Source organism: Phyllobates terribilis, unplaced genomic scaffold, assembly GCF_046119375.1.
Source record: "Phyllobates terribilis strain yellow unplaced genomic scaffold, ASM4611937v1 Scaffold_1__5_contigs__length_1240528914, whole genome shotgun sequence".
NCBI classification, from domain to species: Eukaryota; Metazoa; Chordata; class Amphibia; order Anura; family Dendrobatidae; genus Phyllobates; species Phyllobates terribilis.
Genome location: NW_027362761.1, coordinates 1,174,106,499 through 1,174,113,894, shown reverse-complemented (window position 1 = coordinate 1,174,113,894; position 7,396 = coordinate 1,174,106,499). Strand labels below are relative to the sequence as shown.

At 44.2% G+C, this 7,396-nt stretch overlaps 1 pseudogene; it reads right to left on the bottom strand.

Moving 5' to 3' along the window:
* Positions 1–5,594: 5,594 nt before the first annotated feature.
* LOC141173117 (forkhead box protein I1c-like) lies at positions 5,595–7,181 on the bottom strand (annotated as a pseudogene).
* Positions 7,182–7,396: the final 215 nt, after the last annotated feature.

Genomic DNA, 7,396 nt, shown 5'->3' with positions numbered 1-7,396 from the left:
CCTCTGCTGCCAGCGTTGTCAGATGGGAGTTTTTTAAGTAATTCTTGTACAATGACCTTCTGGTACTGCAACATTTTATTAGACCTCTCCACCACAGGAAAGAGAGAAAGATCTCCTTGTAGCGTGGGTCTAGAAGTGTGACCAACCAATAATTACTGTCGGACAAAATGTGTACAGCGCGAGGGTCACGGGAAAGGTAGCGGAACATAAAGTCAACCATGTGTGCCAGATTGCCAACAGACAAGACTTTTCTGACCAAGAGGATGACTGTCCATGCTGTCCTCCTCCTAATCCTCATCGTTCTCCTTCTCCTGCTCATTCTCCTCCTCCTTGTTCTCCCTCTCCTCCTTGTTCTCCCTCTCCTCCTTGTTCTCCCTCTCCTCCTTGTTCTCCCTCTCCTCCTTGTTCTCCCTCTCCTCCTTGTTCTCTCTCTCCTCCTTGTTCTCCCTCTCCTCCTTGTTCTCCCTCTCCTCCTTGTTCTCCCTCTCCTCCTTGTTCTCCCTCTCCTCCTTGTTCTCCCTCTCCTCCTTGTTCTCCCTCTCCTCCTTGTTCTCCCTCTCCTCAGGCCATCCACAGTGAATAGAAGGTATGACTGTTGTGTGGGTAGCACCGTCTGTACGGTAGGAAAACAGCTCCTGTTCTTACTCATTCTCATCCTCCTCATCACCCAATGCGCATTGAGATGAGATGAGGCTGGGCTGTGTGGCATCACCCTGTATGTTTCCTTGCTCCATCTCATTGTGCTCTGCCTGGAATTCCTCCTCTTTAATTGTGGGCAGCAAGCATTTCAGTAGACAGAGAAGCGGGATGTTGATGCTAATTATGGTATCATCGCCTCTCACCATCTTGGTGGAGTCTTCAAAGTTTTGGAGGTTGGCACAGATGTTGTTAGAACCTTTCTGTTAGTTTTTTCTATTTTGTGGTCACGTGACCTGCTGTATATTTATTCCAGCTCCACCCTTCTATCTATGCTGGACTTCAGTGTTATTTTGACTCTCTATCTAACCAGGTGTTTTTGTACCTATATCTCTAGTTCGTTTGGACCTCTAAGTACATTTTGTCTGTTTGTCTTTTTGCTCTGCTACAACTTCTGCTAGGAGGTGTCCAATTTTGTCCCAGTCCCTAGTTCTTTTAGGGACCCCTCCCTTTATTCTATAGGTCTGCGTTCAGACTAGCTGAGGACGAAGGCGGGTCTGTTCACAAGGAACAGGTTGCCCGCTGCATCGTAGAGAATCAGCTTAGTCTTATTGTAGGGACAGATTCCCTTTCTTTCCTTAGTTCTTGTAGCAGATCATAACAGATGTCGGTGATCCATGCTCACTCATCAGCTCTTATGTGCAGAGGCTGACCTGAATACCGACGGACATGTTGAAGCTGGTACTCAACAACTGTCCTCTGCTGCTCACTAATCCTTCCCAACATATGCAACATTTAGTTCCAACGCCTGGTGACACTGCACACCAGTCAGTGAGCTGGAAGCTGTAAACGCTGCTGTAGCACGCCGAGGGCAGTGGAAGCTGTAGGTGACTTTTGGAAAAGGGTACACACGCGGCCTACTTTCACAAGCAGATCAGGCAGATCTGGGTAGGTTTTGAGAAACCGCTGAACCACTAGGTTGAGCACATGGGCCAGGCATGGTACATGTGCGAGCTTGCCTAACTGAAGAGCCATCGTTAGGTTCCGGCCATTGACACACATGACCATGCCTGGCTTTATGTTCAGCGGTGACAGCCACAGATCTGCCTGCTCTATTACAGCTGTCAACAACTCTGCAGTGTTGTGCAGTGTGTTCCTTAATAGAGATGAGCAGTGTTCGACTAGAACTGTTCGCCAATCTCAAATTCGAGCTGTTTTGGGCGGTGTTCGAGTTGTTCGACGAACCCGAACGATTTGCAAAAAATTCGGCTGTTCGAGGTTATGTTCGATAACTGTTCGTGCACCAAAAGCGTGTCCTGCATGTCTGGCGCTATTTAGAGCACCAATCATGCAGAGATTGTCTGCCACTCACTTTAATGCCACAGCCATGGTGGTTGTGGCATTAGAGTGATTGCCCAAATCGATGGGAACTGTGCTCACAGTGAAACATGAAAAGCCGGCAATTCAGCAGCGGTACACCGGTACCCGACAATTTAGAACCGAAAGAATAGAGCATCACACATAGATTAGATAGATAGATAGAAACATGTCAGTCACATATATAAGAAGTACAGTGACAGTGTTGATTACTGTACTTGCCATTTAGTGTTAAAATAAAGGATTTATTTAAAAAAAAATTGGCGTGGGATCCCCCATAATTTTAGTCTCTAGCGGAGGTTAAGCAGACTGCTGGGGCAGATGTTTGAAGCCTGGGAAGGGGTAATACCCACGGAGCTTCCCAGGCTACTAATATCAGCCCCCAGCTGAATGCCTAGCCTTTACTAGCCATTAAAATGGGGGACCCCCCAAAAAATTGACGTGGGGTCCCCCCTATTTTAATAGCTAGCAAAGGCTATGCAGACAGCTGGGGGCTGATATTAATAGCCCAGGAAGGGTGCCATGAATATTGGCCCCCTCCCAGGCTAGAAACACCAGCCGTCAGCCGCCCCAGAAATGGCACATCCATAGGATGCGCCAATTCTGGCACTTAGCCTCGCTCTTCCCACTGCCCTGTAGCGGTGGCAGTGGGGTAATAGGGCTGGGGTTGATGTCAGCTTATAATGCCAGCTGACATCAAGCCCAGGTTAGTAATGGAGAGGCGTCTATAAGACACCCCCATTACTAACCCCATAGTCAAAAGTAAAAAAAAAAAAAACACCCAGAATAAAGTCCTTTAATTGAAATAAACACACAATTCTTTATTGTTCTAAATTAAACCATACTTACAATCACGCCCATTCCAGCTGAAGCCAACGATCCCCTGCAATAAAAGAAAAATAATAAAGCAACATAATCCTTACCTTTCCATGGTTCCCAGGACAGCTTCAGCTCTGCTACATCGAGATGACAGGCTGGACCGCAGCAGAAAGCTGCCATCCAGCCTGTCATCCCGCAGAGACTGAGAAGCGCAGGCTTGCTTGCGCTGCTCAGCGTCTCTCATGCACGTCACTGACAGCGTGGGAAAATTCTCACCCTGAAGTGCTGAGTGCAGGAGAATTCTCCCACGCTGTCAGTGACGTGCATGAGGTGAGCTCATGTCCAATGAACTCAGCTCACCTCATGCACCTCACTGGCAGCGTGGGAAAATTCTCCTGCACTCAACGCTTCAGCGTGAGAATTTTCCTACGCTTTCAGTGACGTGCATGAGGTGAGCCGAGTTCATTGGACATGACCTCGGCTCATCTGGATGCCGTCACAGCGAGACAGTGAGGAGCGCAAGCATGCCTGCGCTTCTCAGTGTCCGCGGGATGACAGGCTGGATAGCAGCATTCTGCTGCGGTCCAGCCAGTCATCTCAATGTAACAGAGCTGAAGCTGTCGTGGGAACCATGGAAAGGTAAGGATGAGGTTGGTTTATTATTTTTCTTTTATTGCAGGAGATCGTTGGCTTCAGCTGGAATGGGTGTGATGGTAAGTATGGTTTAATTTAGAACAATAAAGAATTGTGTGTTTATTTCAATTAAAGGACTTTATTCTGGGTGTTTGTGTTTTTTTTAACTTTGACTATGGGGTTAGTAATGGAGGTGTCTTATAGACGCCTCTCCATTACTAACCTGGGCTTTATGTCAGCTGGCATTATAAGCTGACATCAACCCCAGCCCTATTACCCCACTGCCACCGCTACAGGGCAGTGGGAAGAGCGAGGCTAAGTGCCAGAATTGGCGCATCCTATGGATGCGCCATTTCTGGGGCGGCTGACGGCTGGTGTTTCTAGCCTGGGAGGGGGCCAATATTTATGGCACCCTTCCTGAGCTATTAATATCAGCCCCCAGCTGTCTGCCTAGCCTTTGCTAGCTATTAAAATAGGGGGGACCCCACATCATTTTTTTTGGGGGGTCCCCCATTTTAATAGCTAGTAAAGGCTAAGTATTCAGCTGGGGGCTGATATTAGTAGCCTGGTAAGCTCCCTGGGTATTACCCCCTTCCTAGGCTTCAAACATCTGCCCCAGCCCTCTGCTTAACCTCCGCTAGAGCCTAAAATTATGGGGGATCCCACGCCAATTTTTATTTTAATAAATCCTTTATTTTAACACTAAATGACAAGTACAGTAAGCAACACTGTCACTGTACTTCATATATATGTGACTGACATGTTTCTATCTATCTAATCTATGTGTGAAGCTCTATTCTTTCTGTTCTAAATTGTCGGGTACAGATGCTGAATTGCCGGCCGGCTTTTTTAAAGAGATGGTGCATGAAAACACTAATATTTTTTTTAATAAATCCTTTAAACTAAATGACAAGTACAGTAAGCAACACTGTCACTGTGCTTCTTATATGTGTGACTGACATGTTTCTATCTATCTAATCTATGTGTGATGCTCTATTCCTTCTTGTCTAAATTGTCGGGTACTGGTGTATGCCGCTGCTGAATTTGCCGGCCGGCTTTTTTAAAGAGAGTGTCTTCTGAGCAGTTTGTCAGCTTTTGGACACCTTTGCAGGTGTTTTCTATGTGTTCCTATGTGTTTTTGTTTGCCTGCCATTGGTTTTAACGGTGTTCGACGGTGTTCTAAGGTGTTCGACGAACAGTTCCTCGAACATCCCGGTGTTCGACGAACCGAACCGAACCCGAACACTACGGGGGTGGCTCAACACTATTCCTTAAACATATTAACTTAAGCACAGCCTGTTGCAGCTTGGCCAAGGCAGTGATGCAGCGCTTCCAGCTTCCTACTGATGTGGTCATTTCAGAGGTGGACACTGAAGAGGAGGAGGTGCAGGAGCTATAGAATGTGGGAGAAACCCTGATTGACCCAGAGCCTGAAATCCTCGGAATCGGGAGGATGTGTTCCGTCCCAGGGTCCAACTGCATCCCGGTTTCCACTATGTTAACCCAGTGTGCCGTCAGCGAGACACACCGTCCCTGGCAACAAGCACTTGTCCATGGTTAGGTGGATCTTCCCAGTAACTGCGTTGTTGAGGGCATGGGTAATGTTCTGGGACATGTACTTGTGTAAGGTGGGGACGGCACACCGGGAGAAATAGTGGTGGCTGGAGTCCGAGAACAGAGTGACTGACTGCCGCCGCCATGAGGTTTTCAACTATTTTTCTTTCCCAATCAGTAAGAAAATTTAATTAAAAAACTCCTTTTTTGTCACACGATTTACTGCAAAACTCATTCAAACACTCTTGGATAATGATATACAAAAATATCAAAATTGCTAAGAGTTAAAAAAAAAGCCACCCCCTTCTCTCAAATGTACACATTTTGTAAAGTATCAAACAACTATGTACATGGCAGATAACTGCATCATCATTTACAGTTAACGTTTAAAAAAGTTATAGGCATATTCTCAGATAAAAAACAGCTGATGCTTATTGTGAATATGATGTGTTCTATCTTGAAGATGAACCAGTAGATGGTTTTTAATTCTATTTTTCATATTTACCTAATGCATATGTGCACTAGTTACAAAATAATATATCCACCAACAACCGCCAACATGAGATCTCCTGTGGTTACAATATGCTGCCCTCTCTGGAGTAGTTGAAGCCATTGACACTGAAATTGTTATAAATATAGTTGTTGAATTGACTGCTTTGATGAGAACCTGGGAAAGAATTATAATATGTGCTTCTATTCAAGTGTATAGTATCCTGTAGATGGATCCACCGAGGAAGCTGAGTTGACATTGCTTAATTCAGTGATGTTCTTCTGGGAGAGTTTATTAACCAGCCCAATAGACACCTGCCTATTCACTGAGCTGGAGTCCAATGAGGAGGTCATACTGCTAAAAAAGTTATTGAAACAGTGGGTAGAGCTGATTCCTTGGGAAGTTGTACTAGTCATATCTTTTGAGGAGGTTTCCACTTCTGGGGATGACACGGTCATCATGGATGGGTTATCACCACCTTTCCTCCCTAGAGCTTTGCCACCTTCTTCACCTTTATCCGCGACCGCATCAGGCTTGTTGGATTCTGATCTGCGCTTTCTTCTCCGACAAAATTTCCCATTGTCAAACATCTTCCCGCAGTTAGGATCCAAGGTCCAGTAATTGCCTTTGCCTAAACATTGTAAAAATAAAAAATATCATTATTTTTCAAATTGAATGAAATATAAACAATATATAAATGAAAATATTTAATCTCTAAAGTACAAATTTTTAAGACAAATCTATGAAAATAAAGAGATTTTTACTGATTCACTAAATAAAAAAATGATTGGAAAAATTCTAGTTATTCAAGTGAAGAATCTAAAGTTTTTCAAAAGTTTCTGAAGTTTTTTTTGTTAAAATTATTTTTCCCGTTTAAGATTGGATCCAAATGTCAGTACACTTATGAAAAAAATATATTCTCTGCTAAACTGTTTATTTTTATTTGTACAGTGCTCTATACGTGACTTCTCCATGAATTGAATTGTAGATTAGAAGACCTTAACAGTGTTTTTTTTAAGTGATTTGATTTGATATATTTTGAAAAAAAAAATTAAATTATAATTAGGATGATTGTAGTCATATTACCTGGATCATTCTCATCTCTTGGCGCTTTCTTAAAGCAGTCATTCAGAGACAAGTTGTGCCGAATAGAATTTTGCCATCCTGCTGTACTCTTCCTATAAAAAGGAAAATTGTCCTCCACATACTGGTATATCTGGCTCAGGGTTAGTTTCTTTTCCTGAACATTTTGTATGGCCATAGCAATAAGAGCTGAGTAAGAATATGGAGGCCTCACTATCTTCAGAAGTTCCTTCTGAGAAGGTATTGATAACCAAGCAAAGTCTGAACCACTGCAACTCGACGAATTTGGCAGGAATTGTCTCTGAGATCCATAAGAAGGTGGCATATATGAGTTTGCACTGTTCCCATGTAGATAGCTAGGCGTATTGTTTACCCCTGGACCCTTAAGCCATAAGTAAGAGTTGGTTGAAGGTGGATAGTTCCCAATTCCAAAGCTGGCCACCCTTGATGCTGAATATAAGTTCTGCTGGTGGTACATGCTGACGTTTTCGCTGTGTGCCGCCATCTCTGTTGCCTCCTGGGCACTTTTTGGATCAATCTGATGAAGGTTTGTAGATCCCTGATGAGCTGGAAGATGAATTGAGTTCATGCTCTTCAGCACCTTCACAAATTAAAGTCTTTCTGAAAACAGATTCCTAATGTATTTGGAGTGCTGTCTTTATACTTCTCTGGAGTAGTGGTCCTCCCTGCCAGAGGCCAGTGATTGGTGTGTTTTTGTTTTATTTGTTCTTAACAACCAGTTGGACCCGTCGGTTGAAAGACAGGGGTGTGCAAAGTGAAGGACTAACCACCAAAGAGGCACCA